The 16,412-nt window shown below is 37.8% G+C and overlaps 1 protein-coding gene across 1 annotated transcript in view; it reads right to left on the minus strand.

The window, feature by feature from the left end:
• The window catches only part of LOC144956998 (uncharacterized), a 56,983-nt gene extending 42,336 nt beyond the window's left edge, over positions 1-14,647 (minus strand). Inside the window, exons 1-7 of the mRNA XM_078887907.1 lie at positions 14,563-14,647; positions 9,455-9,548; positions 8,318-8,465; positions 7,333-7,512; positions 5,669-5,766; positions 4,343-4,455; positions 2,612-2,758 (exon numbers count right to left, since the gene is read on the minus strand). The gene's annotated coding sequence lies outside the window, so the exon portion shown is untranslated. The remainder of the gene's footprint in view (positions 1-2,611; positions 2,759-4,342; positions 4,456-5,668; positions 5,767-7,332; positions 7,513-8,317; positions 8,466-9,454; positions 9,549-14,562) is intronic.
• Positions 14,648-16,412: the final 1,765 nt, after the last annotated feature.

The following is a 16,412-nucleotide window of genomic DNA, read 5'->3' on the forward strand; positions in this document are numbered from 1 at the left end:
TCAATCCACACCCTCCATCCATCCCATCACCATCCATCATCCACACCATCCATCCATCCATCAATCCACACCATCCATCAATCCATCAATCCACACCATCCATCCCATCCATCCATCAATCCCACCATCCATCACTCCATCCATCACCACACCATCCATCATCCCATCCATCCATCAATCCCACACCATCCATCCAATCCCAACATCCCATCCAACCACTCCATCCATCCATCCACACCATCCAATCCATCCACACCAATCAATCCACACATCCATCCACCATCAATCCACCACCACCACCATTCCACACATCCATCATTCACTCAACTCCACCTCCTCTCAACCACCATCACCACAACCACACCATCAATCAATAACATAACACCACCATATCACCCATCCACCATCCATCAATCACACCACCCCATCCTCACCCATCCACTCCATCAACCCAATCATCACATCACACACTCCACATCATCCCACCATCCACCACCAAACCACCATCCATCCATCAATCCCACCAACATCCATACCACACCATCCACCAACCAAATCAACACCACCATCATCATCCAACATCATCCATCCATCTCCCATCCATCCATCCAACACAATCCACCATCCATCATCCCACCACCATCCATCATCACAATCACCACATCATCCCTCCATCCATCCACAACAACCATCCATCAATCCACAACCATCCATCAACCAACCATCACACCATCTCCACCATCCATATCACCATCCATCTCCACATCCACACATCCATCAATCATCCACAACCACCATCCATCATCCACCCACACCACACATCCATCATCCAACCACCATCCATCATCAACCACCACCATCCATCCATCAATCACACCATCCATCCTCCTCATCCACACCATCATCACCACAACCACCCATCCATCCACCCCAACCACACATCTCATCCACCCATCACCACCCATCCTCCACACACTCCTCCATCCATCAATCCACACAACCACCACACCATCATCATCCCACCCATCCATCATCTCCATCCATACCACCACATCCCCAACATCCACCCACCTCTCCATCCACATCAATCTCCATCCATTCCATCCACACTCTACCCCCACACATCTCAATCCTCAACACACCATATCCATCACACCCATCAACTCATCACACCACACCACACCCACCATCCCCCTCCCCACATCCACCACCATCCACCACAATCCAAAATCCCACCCACCATCCATACAACAACATACCAACCACCCCACCATCCCCTCATCACACCCATCAAAACATCACTCATCCACTCCATCACCCACACCCCAACAAACCACCATCCACCAACCCCTACCCATCACCCCATCAATCACATCCACACATCCCAACCACATACCACCCCACCATCCACAATCCATCAACCACCATCCATCCACACCACCACCATCATCCATCAATCCACACATCCATCCATCCATCACCACCAACCATCAATCCACACCATCCATCAACCACACACCCAATCACATCCAACCACAACCACCATCCATACCCCCCCCATCACCATCAATCCAACCACCATCCATCACACCACCATCCATCATCACACACAATCCATCAACACCATCCATCCACATCCACAATCCACACACACCATCCCATCCATCATCAATCCACACCCCAAATCCATCCATCCATCATCTCCACCATCCCTCCATCCATCCAACACCATCATCATCCAATCCACCACACAATCCACACCATCCATCCATCCATCCATCCACCATCCATCCATCCATCACATCACATCCCATCCATCAATCCACACCATCCATCCATCCATCAATCCAACACATCCATCCATCCATACATCAATCACCATCCATCCATCCATCCATCAATCCACACCATCCATCCATCCATCCATCCACACCATCCATCCATCCATCCATCCATCCATCAATCCACACCATCCATCCATCCATCAATCCACACCATCCATCCATCCATCAATCCACACCATCCATCCATCCATCAATCCACACCATCCATCCATCCATCAATCCACACCATCCATCCATCCATCCCACACCATCACATCATCCCACATCATCAATCCACACCATCCATCCATCCATCCATCATCCATCATCCACCATTCCATCCATCATCAATCCCACATCCATCCATCCATCAATCCACACCATCCATCCATCCATCCAATCCAAACCATCCATCCACCATCCATCCATCAATCCACACCATCCATCCATCAATCCACACCATCCATCCATCCATCAATCCACACCATCCATCCATCCATCAATCCACACCATCCATCCATCCATCAATCCACACCATCCATCCATCCATCCATCAATCCACACCATCCATCAATCCACACCATCCATCCATCCATCAATCCACACCATCCATCCATCCATCAATCCACACCATCCATCCATCCATCAATCCACACCATCCATCCATCCATCAATCCACACCATCCATCCATCAATCCACACCATCCATCCATCCATCAATCCATCCATCAATCCACCATCCATCCACCCACCCATCCATCCATCATCAATTCATTCTCCAACCTTACCAGGTTCGTAAGCCTCAATGACAAAGTCAATCACTGCCGTAGTTGAACTTTTAGAACTAATCTCCACCTGGATGTTTTGTCCAGGAGCAGCTCGGATTATTCCAAAAGCCGTGTGGTCACATGATGTCTGGGGTAACTGCTCATCTCCTAAATAAAATTTTAAAAGCAAGAATTAACAATCACCTTTATCATCACGAGAATTGACAAGAGTTAAGAATTACTAGAAGACAATAGAGAATAAAAACTATAGAAACCGGGAATAACGCCAGCTCCATGGGCCTAATGTCTCTAAATGACTACTTTTACTTTGAACAGAATGAAATTGTGTCTCTAAATGACTACTTTTACTTTGAACAGAATGAAATTGTGTCTCTAAATGACTACTTTTACTTTGAACAGAATGAAATTGTCTCTAAATGACTACTTTTACTTTGAACAGAATGAAATTGTGTCTCTAAATGACTACTTTTACTTTGAACAAGAATGAAATTGTGTCTCTAAATGACTACTTTTACTTTGAACAGAATGAAATTGTGTCTCTAAATGACTACTTTTACTTTGAACAGAATGAAATTGTGTATCTAAATGACTACTTTTACTTTGAACAGAATGAAATTGTGTCTCTAAATGACTACTTTTACTTTAAACAGAATGAAATTGTGTCTCTAAATGACTACTTTTACTTTGAACAGAATGAAATTGTGTCTCTAAATGACTACCTTTACTTTGAACAGAATGAAATTGTGTCTCTAAATGACTAGTTTTATTTGAACAGAATGAAATTGTGTCTCTAAATGACTATTTTTACTTTGAACAGAATGAAATTGTGTCTCTAAATGACTACTTTTACTTTGAACAGAATGAAATTGTGTCTCTAAATGACTACTTTTACTTTGAACAGAATGAAATTGTGTCTATAAATGACTACTTTTACTTTGAACAGAATGAAATTGTGTCTCTAAATGACTACTTTTACTTTGAACAGAATGAAATTGTGTCTCTAAATGACTACTTTTACTTTGAACAGAATGAAATTGTGTCTATAAATGACTACTTTTACTTTGAACAGAATGAAATTGTGTCTCTAAATGACTACTTTTACTTTGAACAGAATGAAATTGTGTCTCTAAATGACTACTTTTACTTTGAACAGAATGAAATTGTGTCTCTAAATGACTACTTTTACTTTGAACAGAACGAAATTGTGACAAGTCAGTTCCAAGAAATTCACATTTTGATCAACACCAACTGAATAGTGAAATCTATCATCATTACCACTACTATCATCAACATCAAACCAACATCATTTTCATCCTCATCATCATCACTCCCATCATCCTCATCATCAACACTTTCAAGAACATCCCAAAACCATCATCATCATCAACGTCATCTCGCCACAACCCATTACATAATAATAATAATAATAATAATAATAATAATAATAATAATAATAATAATAATAATAATAATAATAATAATAATAATAATAATAATAATAATAATAATACACATGTATACAACGCTCATTCTCGTGTAAAACACAAGCTATGGGCACTTTACAATATAAATTATCAATTTTAAGTAAAATAAAAATAATAATATAATAATAATAATAATAATAATAATAATAATAATAATAAAATAATAATAATAATAATAATAATAATAATAATAATTCATAGCCAAATCAAGGATTCATAGAGTCAATAACAACAAATACAGACATACCAACAAAAACTTTGATGACATGGCTACCACACAGATGTCTCCAGTAATTCTTCCCTGTCAGGCTGGTGAGTACGAGCACTTTCGAGGGATGAGCATAAAATGTCACTCCACAACTAGGCAAATCAAGATCATTTATACCATGTTAGTAGGTTGCCAGATAAATAATGTTGCACATAGAAAATATCATTCATCTTAACTACGCCGCTACCTCATTCATCTGTGGTGTTTCAAATCATCTTGTTTTGTTGATAAAGGGGAAACCCGAAACGTTCATTTGATCTGTTTTTGTAATTAAATTGAAGCTTACATTCAACTTCACGTTATTATTTATCACATAGAAAATAACAAATTGTGTGAAAGCATGTTAAATGCTGACATGATATATGTTTATGCAACTAGTATGAAGCTTTTTATAGTGTAGGATATGATTAATTTTAAGTATAAAATATTGCTTTATCTTTTTAGAAGAAGCGAAGAAGAAGAAGAGAAGAAAAAGAAGAGAGAAGGAGGAAGAAGAAGAATGAAGAAGAAGAAGAGAAGAAGAAGAAGAAGAAGAAGAAAGAAGAAGAGAAGAGAAGAGAAAGAGAAGAAGAGCACAGATGTTAAAACGATAAAACAATAAAAAAATATGGCAGCATAAAGGACAGAACTTTAATTAATCAGTTGCTAAAATCAGTCATTCAGAATTATTTTATAAACGGGGTGGGGCGGTCATTACTTTTGCATTCTTTTTTAAAATCTACATTAGCTCATTAAAAAATCGGGAATGTTTTTTTGTTTTTTTTTTTTTTTTTTTTGTTTTGGGTGGGGGGGGGGGGGGGGGGGGGGGTTTAGGGGTTATAGCTTATTAGTGAACACTTTCTTTTCTAAAAGTTCACAAAAGACAACTGTGTATTATAAATGTTGCTGCTCGAAGCTCAAATAAATAACTAATAATGTATAATTGAATGTAAGCTTCAATTTAATAATTGAAAACAGATAAATAAATAAATTGAAGCTTACATTCAATTTTACATTGTCATTTATTTCTTTGAGCTTCGAGCAGCAACATTTTTATTACTGATATGATATGATATGTGACCCTCCGTCTCAAAACGGTACTATGTCGTTATGATTCAGACCCCAAAAAGTGAATTTAGAGATAGAATGATGAGAAATTGGAGCTTAGAAATTTTTGCAATGCAAGAAATAGTATTTATACTCCAGCATAACGTACAGAAATTAAACCCAAGTTTGATATTTGTGGCAAAGAATTCAATTTCCCTAACCGAGTGGATCCCGACATAATACCGCTTTGACACGGTGGGTCACATATTTAAAACTTACTTGCCGCCATAGCCTGCTGACGGGATAAAATGTCACCAAAGTTGCTTCTGTTACTTTATATCTTGACTGGGAATCTGTGCTGCAGTCAAACGAGGGACCTGTGGAAAGAGAGGTATGGTAATACACAGATAAAAAAAAGTTGAAAAAAAAAAGAAAAAAACTTGAGCTTTTATATAGAGCACTATCCACTGAACGTGCTCAAAGCGCTTTACAAGGGGTCCCTGGCCAACAGCAACACATAACATGTAGGACGAGACATGACGCCTGTCAGGCGATATGACAAATTTTTGGGACAGAGACAACACTGTTAACGGCCAGGTACTCATTTTACACCTGAGTCGCGTGGAGAGAATGTGAGTAAAGAGCCGTCTCCAAGGACTATGCGCCAAAGAGGCTCGAACCCAGGACCTTCCGATCAGAAAGCAAGTGTCATACCACCCTCGTATTTGAACCTGATAATAATAATAATACATCTTTATTGTCCCCAAAAAGTGGCAATTTGTCATTTGGTTACACATTTATAACAATACAATATTGACATAGACACACTCACACAAGATGCACACTAGTAACATAGTAGTCATCGTAAAAAAAAAAACAACAAAAAAAAAACGTCATCAACGACAACATCATCATCATCGTCATCATCATCATCATCATCATCATCATCATCATCATCACAACAACCTTCCTAATATTTTCGTTACAATCCTTCACTTTCACCATTGAAAAATCAAAAACTAGCCATACATAGCAAAGAGATGAAATTACAAATTTATTATTTATTATTATTATTATTATTATTATTATTATTATTATTATTATTATTATTATTATTATTATTATTATTATTATTATTATTATTATTATTATATTTTTATTATTATTATTATCATTTATTATTATTATTATTATCATCATTATTATTATAGGAAAACAAGCATTTGCTATTTGTTTGTTTCACACTATAGAAACCGGGATAAACTCCAGCTCCATGGCCATATTGGCTCTAAAAGGACAACTTCTACTTACTGTGTATTACTAATTTGTTTTGTTGTTTTTAAGGATTTTACTGCGCTAGCAACACATTCAGGTCATATCAGCGCCAGTAAAAAGGAAGAAAATGGGAAAGTAAAAAGTTCTAGAATTACAATTAAAGCACCCAAGAAAAAGGAAGACAAAGGGGAATTGGTTCAAATAGGAAACAGATGTAGATTCCAAGAGCACACTATCAAAATACTTAGTTTGAGATCACCTAAAAGTCTTATCCAGACACAAGCACAGGTCCCTACTAAGAGGAATACACTCAAATGTTTACATATCATATATCATATTTATACAAAATATAATACAGTGCATAACAGAGAGATGATTTACAAGGAAAAAAATATCATCTCCCAAAACTAACCATACATTTGAATATTTCCCTCTCAGCCAGGGTATCCGGCCAGGGTCAGGACAAAACCAATAATCTCACTCTAAGACAAGACAGAAAGCAAGTTGGAAAACAGATATAAGGGGATAGAAGACACAGTATGTACCCCCCCCCCCCTACCCACTATGGGAGGTAGGAACCGCCCCCCCCCCCCCCCCCCCCCCCCCCCCCCCCAGATTACTAATTTCTGATTTGATGAAAAGCGAGTTTGAAAAAAGGACTGCCTTACCTATCTTGACAGAACGATACTCCAACTCGTAGCCCAAACCTTGCGGGTTGCTGGTATAGAGAGTATAGGCATGGTTCCCATAGGCGTTCCCATAAAGGTCTTTAAACTCCACATTGATACGACTGCCGGAGCTAGGCGGTTTCACCACTGTTGTAATCAAGTTGTGATCACATAGGTTCTCTGTAACAATGCCAAATAAATGAATAAATAATAGTAATAATAACAGTAGTAATAATAATAAATAATAATAATAATAATAATAATAATATAATAATAATAATATAATGATAATGATAATGTAATAATAATAATAATAATAATAATAATAATAATAATAATAATAATAATAATAATAATAATAATAATAATAATAATAATAACAATAATAATATGTCTTTATTGTCCTCAAAATTGTGGCAATTTGTCATTTGGTTACACATTTATAGCAATACAATATTATAAAAAACATACATTACATAACATACTGACATATATACACACACACATATGCAGACAAGTTACATCGTAGTCATCGTCACCATCATCAATAACTCGTTATAAAGCAGACTTTATATTATTGTTTAAGGCCAATATCTACATCTATTGAATATGAAGCCATAATCATTAAATGATAAGCATGTAATTTATTTTTTAAAATAAATAAATAAATAAGTAAATATTGAATCGTGTTTGATACAAATATGGTACCAAAAAAAAAAAACAAACAAAAAAAACAACAGTCAACAAACCAAACTCATGTAACACACAGTCCTGACGATGGCTGATTAGGCCTGAAACATCGATGTAGACTGACTCAAACATTGTGGTATATATTAAAATAATAAATAAGTAAATAGATACCTTTTGGGTACAAGCAAAGACCGTACCGCTGAGCCACGGTGATGATAATGATAACAATGATGGATAAGATAACAATTTAAAAGCAATCACATTTGTTTAATTTCTCCCATGACTGTCAATTTACCTTCTGTATATTCATCGCCTCCGGATATAGAAAGTCTGTGCCTGCACGTGTTGGTGTCTCCATAAGGCTCTAACTTGATGTATCGAAGTTGGAAAAATATGGCATACCCCCCATTCTTTGTGTAAAGATTGACTCCCATGCCACGTGACTTCAGAAAAGAAAAAAAAGAGAAAAAAAGAGAAAGAAATAACAAGACTGTTGAGGGCATTGTAAATTGGAAAAGGTGCCCTAAAACAAAGTCAAGCAATCATGATCATAGCTAGTGACCAGATGGGAGAAAATGATTTGGATAAAAAGAAAAAAGAAAAGAAAACAAACTCACCAGTGAAAATTTTGGAGTTTCCAAACACCCAGGGTATTGTTCTATGAGACACACGAGACATGTATTTTCCTCTTTAAGTCAATAAATAGATTAGACAGAATTGTGGTTTTCTTCCAATGATGAAAATGGGACTTTGTATGTTTTGAAAGTCATCTACTCAAGTATTTGGTGAAAAGATGTTTTCAGGCATTTTTTTGAAAATATCTATAGAGCTCGAAAATCTTACAGACAAAGGGAGATCATTCCATATTGTGGGTCAGAATTTAATAAGTGACCTATGAGCAAAGTATTTAAGTTTAGTTTTAGGAGAGCTAACAATTTTCAGTCATAGGATATAAGATTTCTCAAATCTGATTTGGGAAAGTGAGTGGAGCAGGTACTTATGTTGATAACATTAAGAAATGAAGTGAGTAGGAAAGTGCCAGAAGAAAAAAACAGAAAATAAAAACTTCACAGCGGCGATGGGGACTCGAACCCGCGACCTTACTGGTATGACAACTCTGCCAGGCCAGGCGGCCAAACGGAGTTGTCGTACCAGTAAGGTCACCAGACGGAGTTGTCGTACCAGTAATGTCGTGGGTTTGTGCCCCATAGCTGCCACTGAGTTTTTCTTCTCTGTTGTTTTCTGGCATTTTCCTATTCACTTCATTTCTTGTTGTTGCTGTTGATCAGGGACCCTTGTAAAGCGCTTTGAGCACATTTAGTTAGCATGTTGGAAAACAGATATAAGGGGATAAAAGACACAGTATGTACCCCCTGCCATTATGGGAGAAAAGATATTTAAGGATTTTCAAATGTGAAAAGACAAGACTCACTCCATATATCGGACTGGGTAAAGAGGTGAATACAGCACTCTCGGTTGTGGTGGAACTTTGAGGTTAAAGCTGCGATCAAATGAGTAACTGTTAACTGGAAGAAAAAATGTGTAAAATATCTTTATATTAGTTAAAATAGAATAACAGAAGACATTAGAAAGAAACTGGAGGCAGCAGAAATGTGGTTTCTTAGAAGGATGTTAAGAATCTCATGGACAGAGAAGAAAAGTAATGAAGAAGTATTAGAGCAAGCTGAAACTAAAAGGTTACGAATTCGTACAATAAGAAAAAGACAAATGCAATTTTTAGGGCACCTAAATCGACTTAAATGTATTGAGCATCTTGCTCTCACAGGAAATATAGAAGGTAAAAAGGGTAAAGGTAGACCAAGAAAAACACATTTGAATAGTTTGAACAGCTGGGTGACAAGGAAAGAGAAGAGTAATATTAGTTTTCTGAGGTTATCTGATCAGAGAGATGAATGGCGTATCATGATCACCGATGTCTGGCACAGAATTGGTACTTGAAGAAGAAGAACTGGCATGAATATCAGTGCCTTTTTTTTTTTTTATTGACAAATTTGAGATTTGAATAACTCCAAAGCTGTGTTAGATTTCATACTAACAAAAGAGTGAAAATGGAAAGGCTTCGTATGGGAACAAAACAGACAATGGACGTTTCGGGTACAAACCCTTCGTCAGCACAACAATACACAAATAAACGTGGAAAACAAATAAAATATAAGGAAAAATAACTTGTATTGTGTACAGACGATACAAGTTATTTCTCCTTATATGTTATTTGTTTTCCACGTTTATTTGTGTATTGTTGTGCTAACAAAGGGTTTGTACCCGAAACGTCCATTGTCTGTTTTGTTCCCATACGAAGCCTTTCCATTTTCCCTCTTTTGTTAGTATTTTACAATCACCGGCTGCAGGCAGCCCCTACCGTTTTCTACTTCTCAGATTTCATCAAACGGTTTGTTTTTTTTGCCATGAGTAGAAATTTTTTTTTTTGTTTGTTGCTTTAGGTCTCTTCCAACACAATTGAGGTTATATGAGAGACCGCTGAAACAAAAAAACAAGCAATGTAACAAAAATAGTACAAATGTAAATCAAAATCATAACCTTAAGATATCATAAGCTAAATTATAAATAACCAAGAACAGACAGGCAGAAGATTTACAGAAAAAAAAATATCCCCTGTCAAAAATACAATCACAAACCAAAGAAGCAGGATAGGTTAGTAAAGAGAAGAAGAAACGACATCATTATCGGATCGTGCACCCATGCGAACATCATAGGTATATGATTCAAGGGTGATGCTCCCATCCAACCACCCGCCCTACTATCAGATCGTACACCCATGCGAACATCATAGGTATATGATTCAAGGGTGATGCTCCCATCCAACTACCCGCCCTACTATCGGATCGTACACCCATGCGAACATCATAGGTATATGATTCAAGGGTGATGCTCCCATCCAACCACCCGCCCTACTATCGGATCGTACACCCATGCGAACATCATAGGTATATGATTCAAGGGTGATGCTCCTTCCAACCACCCGCCCTACTATCGGATCGTACACCCATGCGAACATCATAGGTATATGATTCAAGGGTGATGCTCCCATCCAACCACCCGCCCTACTATCGGATCGTACACCATGCGAACATCATAGGTATATGATTCAAGGGTGATGCTCCATCCAACCACCCGCCCTACTATCGGATCGTACACCCATGCGAACATCATAGGTATACGATTCAAGGGTGATGCTCCCATCCAACCACCCGCCCTACTATCGGATCGTACACCCATGCGAACATCATAGGTATATGATTCAAGGGTGATGCTCCCATCCAACCACCCGCCCTACTATCGGATCGTACACCATGCAAACATCATAGGTATACGATTCAAGGGTGATGCTCCCATCCAACCACCCGCCCTACTATCGGATCGTACACCCATGCGAACATCATAGGTATACGATTCAAGGGTGATGCTCCCATCCAACCACCCGCCCTACTATCGGATCGTACACCCATGCGAACATCATAGGTATACGATTCAAGGGTGATGCTCCATCCAACCACCCGCCCTACTATCGGATCGTACACCCATGCGAACATCATAGGTATACGATTCAAGGGTGATGCTCCCATCCAACCACCCGCCCTACTATCGGATCGTACACCCATGCGAACATCATAGGTATATGATTCAAGGGTGATGCTCCCATCCAACCACCCGCCACTATCGGATCGTACACCCATGCGAACATCATAGGTATATGATTCAAGGGTGATGCTCCCATCCAACCACCCGCCCTACTATCGGATCGTACACCATGCGAACATCATAGGTATACGATTCAAGGGTGATGCTCCCATCCAACCACCCGCCCTACTATCGGATCGTACACCCATGCGAACATCATAGGTATACGATTCAAGGGTGATGCTCCCATCCAACCACCCGCCCTACTATCGGATCGTACACCCATGCGAACATCATAGGTATACGATTCAAGGGTGATGCTCCCATCCAACCACCGCCCTACTATCGGATCGTACACCCATGCGAACATCATAGGTATACGATTCAAGGGTGATGCTCCCATCCAACCACCCGCATGAGTAGAAAAGATCAATTTTAAAATAAATCGTAATTTACAGTGTGTTTGTTTTTGATTTTAATCAATGACACATTTCAGGATTGAATGCCTCAAGAACGGCTGTAATGACATCAATTTGATTTTCAACATATTCATTCAAATTTATTTGGTTTTTTTTTTCTGACATTTTACTTGTGATCGTGTGTTTGCACAATTGTCCGATCTCAAGCTCCACGTTACCACCAACCCTTTTGAATGACAAGGCGCGAGTGTTTCCCCAGTTCCTCCCATGTCTTTTGCAGCATGAGTCATGTGACATAGCAAACGGCTTCTCTTATTTTTGTCTTCAGGTCACGTCATGCACAAAAGAATTTTACAGTGTCAAGTCAATGTTCCAAGTTGATATCTATCCTAAGACTGACATGTTAAATGAAATAAGCTTTTGAGAATCATGTCGGACAAAGCCAAAAAAAAAAAATCACGATTTATGTCAAAATTATCCTTTTCTCAGCTACCAAAGGACGCACAGTGTTAAAATTTATATTAATCAAAACTTGACTAAATTCTACACATGTGTAAAAAAAAACTTTTTGATGAAATCTTACACAGCTCTCGAGTTATTCAAACCTGACATATGTCAATAAAAAAAAAAAAACACATTGTATTTTAAGATTAATTTGTTTTATTTTGTTGTCTTTTCATCATTGTGTTTCGAGCAAGATATTTTGAAAGGAACAAAATAACATTTTCTGTGCCAAGTTACAAAGACAAAATTACATGTTCCTTTTCTTCAATTCTCAGAGATTTTAACCATGTATTTGTGGAAGTGTAACTGTGCAATAAATAAGATTTAATTCCCACCTTCCCAACCCTTTTCATGAGATGTCAGACCCATCGAACATAAAAATTGATATTTTAAACTCTAACTCACAAAACATACATACTATAAATAATGCCAGTCTTATGGAACCTAATGCCTTCATCCCTCAAAAAATGTCCGACATTTGAAAACTTTAAAAAGAAACTTAAAACACATCTCTTTAAAATCATTTGATGTTTAACATTTATATTAGGCCTACATGTTATAGATATCCTCAATTTTCATCTTGTAGCACAGTGCGTGGTAATTAAATTACAAATTGATTAATGCTATTCCAATATGATAGATTTTATGCTTAAATTATCAATTTATTGTTGTGTTTTATTTGCATTGTAAAGCGCCTCTGAGCACATTGTTTTGTCATTTTGTATAACAGCTTGGGGAGGCAATTGCTTAGCAGTGGAAAGGAACAAAATAAATTCAAATATTAAAAAATCCATTAAACGCTATATAAATGATGTTGACGATGTAGATCTTTTATACGAGAAATTTTGTATAAATAAAATAACTAAAATATTAAATGACCAGTATCATCCACTAAGACCATCAATTATTATGTCAGAAAGAAGTGGTCGCCCTTTCTCTATTTCAACGAAAACAGAGAGACACCGAAAATCTTTTCTGCCGTCCAGTATTAGGCTTTATAACAACAAGCAATAATCATTTTATATAATTATTTCTCATTTTTACTTTTTAAAAATATAAATATTAATTTATTAATTTTTTTGTTTTGCAATCTTTTCAATTTTCAATTTATAGTGACAGTTTTAACTATTTTACAGTGTTGAAATTATTCATATTATAAAGCGCAGCTCTGGTTATAGAGCTGCTCCTTTTTTATATATATACATCCTATTTCCATTGTATTTTTATCTTATGTGTAAATTATAACACGTCTGTACAAAAAATTTCCTTTTTGGGATGCAATAAAGTATTATTATTATTATTATTATTATTATTATTATTATTATTATTATTATATAAATTCATTCATTCATTCATTCAATTTTATTCATTAAACAAGCCCTATAATAAAAATAATAAAAATAAAATAAAATTCCCTTTATTCATCCCCATGGGGAACTTTGTTTCTAGGGTCGACTCCAAGGGAAGACTAGAATAACCCAGGTGTCAGCCGCAGTGCAGCAGCACCGCAAATTGGGCTAGGGTCATCATCATAATATGTGCGGCTATGTGGTCTAGTGGTATGACACTCACTTTCGGATCGGAAGGTCCTGGGTTCGAGCCTCGCACTCGGCGCATAGTTGAGTCCTTGGAAAAGGCTCTTTACTCACATTCTCTCACCGTACTCAGGTGTAAAATTAGTACCTGGCCGTTAACAGCCTTGCTTTGTCCGAAAAATTGTAATATCGCCTAACAGGCGTCATGTCCCGCCCTACATGTTAAATGTTGCTGTTGGCCAAGGACCCCTTGTAAAGTGCTTTGAGCACATTTAGTGGATATTGCGCTATATGAAGCTCAATTTATAATTTATTTTTTATATTATTAAATAAACACTTAAAATAGAAAGAAAAAAAAAAAGTGTTTATTTTATTTTAAAAACTTGAGAAACAATAGAAATAGCATTGAATGATTTACTCACTAGCTGTTATGGAAATTTTGAATTCGTTGAGTTGAGAACTTGCAGGTCCCGAGCCTTTGATGAAGGTCAAGATGAACGGGTATCCATCACATGAATTTCCGCCATTTCATTCCCACATATCAACTCTGTGCTATTTCCTGTACATCAGTGGGGTCATCATAAAAAAAAAAAAGGGGGGGGGGGGGGGGGGACATTATACAGATATAGTACATTTGAGAGGAGGTGGGGGGGGGGGGGGGGGGGGGGGGGGGGGGGGAATAGATGGAAGTAGCCAACAACAACAACAACAACAAAAAATTGTAGTCTGTCCACCACTAAAAAATGGGTACACTGAGAAATTGGATCTCCTCAATTCAAGCTCTTGCTCTCACAAACACAGGATTATTGAAGACAGACAGACCACTCAAGACATAAATTAAAGGTCATAGTTTTAAACGGGATATTATATGAGTGCAGCTATGTGGTCTAGTGGTATGACACTCACTTTTGGATCAGAAGGTCCTGGGTTAGAGGATTAAAAAGTAGTCCTTCAGAGCCATTAGGCTCATGGAGCCGGAGTTTATCCCAGTTTCTAAAGTGTGAAACGGACAATAGCAATTGATTGCTATCCTCTGGATAGGACGTTAGTCTATCGCAAAGTACATTCTGCCAAATCTTACAGACTCAGCTATTCATTCACTGCTGGGTAGACATGGGGGGGGGGGGGGTCAAAAAAAATCTCGATTGCACCCGGGATCGATCTTGGTCCCTTTGTGTGTAAAGCGAGTGCTCTACCAACTGAGCTATCAGGACCCCTCAACGAGGATTAAGTCCAGTGGAATCCTGATAAAACCGACACCGTCGGATCAGAATGATTGGTTGACTTTAAGCAATAATGACTTTACCCATTATCGACGGAACATACTTGGTTAAAGAAAAGGAGAATTTTGAGTCTAACCAGAGGTGGTGACTTTAAGCAATAATGACTTTACCCATTATCGATGGAACATACTCAGTTAAAGAACACAAGAATTTTGGGACTAACCAGAGGTGGTGACTTTAAGCAATAATGACTTTACCCATTATCGACGGAACATACTTCATTAAAGAACAGAAGAATTTTGGGACTAACCAGAGCTGTTGACTTTAAGCAATAATGACTTTACCATTATCGATGGAACATACTTCGTTAAAGAACAGGAGAATTTTGGGACTAACCAGAGGTGTTGACTTTAAGCAATAATGACTTTACCCATTATCGATGGAACATACTTAGTTAAAGAAAAGGAGAATTTTGAGTCTAACCAGAGGTGGTGACTTTAAGCAATAATGACTTTACCCATTATCGATGGAACATACTCAGTTAAAGAACACAAGAATTTTGGGACTAACCAGAGGTGATGACTTTAAGCAATAATGACTTTACCCATTATCGATGGAACATACTTAGTTAAAGAACAGAAGAATTTTGGGACTAACCAGAGCTGTTGACTTTAAGCAGAGATTCATTTTAAGAGTGTTGACTATAAGTGGATTTCACTGTAAGTAAGATGCATGAGATCGATAAAATTTGTGATTCGTTCCGGTCAAAAGGAAAGGAGAAAATAATTCAATCATAAGAAGAAAAATCGGCTATGTGGTCTTGTGGTATGACACTCGCTTTCGGATCGGAAGGTCCTGGGTTCGAGCCTTATGCTCGGCGCATAGTTGAGTCCTTGGAAAAGGCTCTTTACTCACATTCTTTCACCGTACTCAGGTGTAAAATGAGTACCTGGCCGTTAACAGCGTTGTCTTTGTCCAAAAAATTGTAATATCGCCTGACAGGCATCATGTCCCGTCCTACATGTTAAATGTTGCTGTTGATCAGGGAC

The sequence above is a fragment of the Berghia stephanieae genome, chromosome 11 (assembly GCF_034508935.2).
Source record: "Berghia stephanieae isolate SIO BIC M18660-M18661 chromosome 11, UCSD_Bste_1.3, whole genome shotgun sequence".
Classification (NCBI taxonomy): domain Eukaryota; kingdom Metazoa; phylum Mollusca; class Gastropoda; order Nudibranchia; family Aeolidiidae; genus Berghia; species Berghia stephanieae.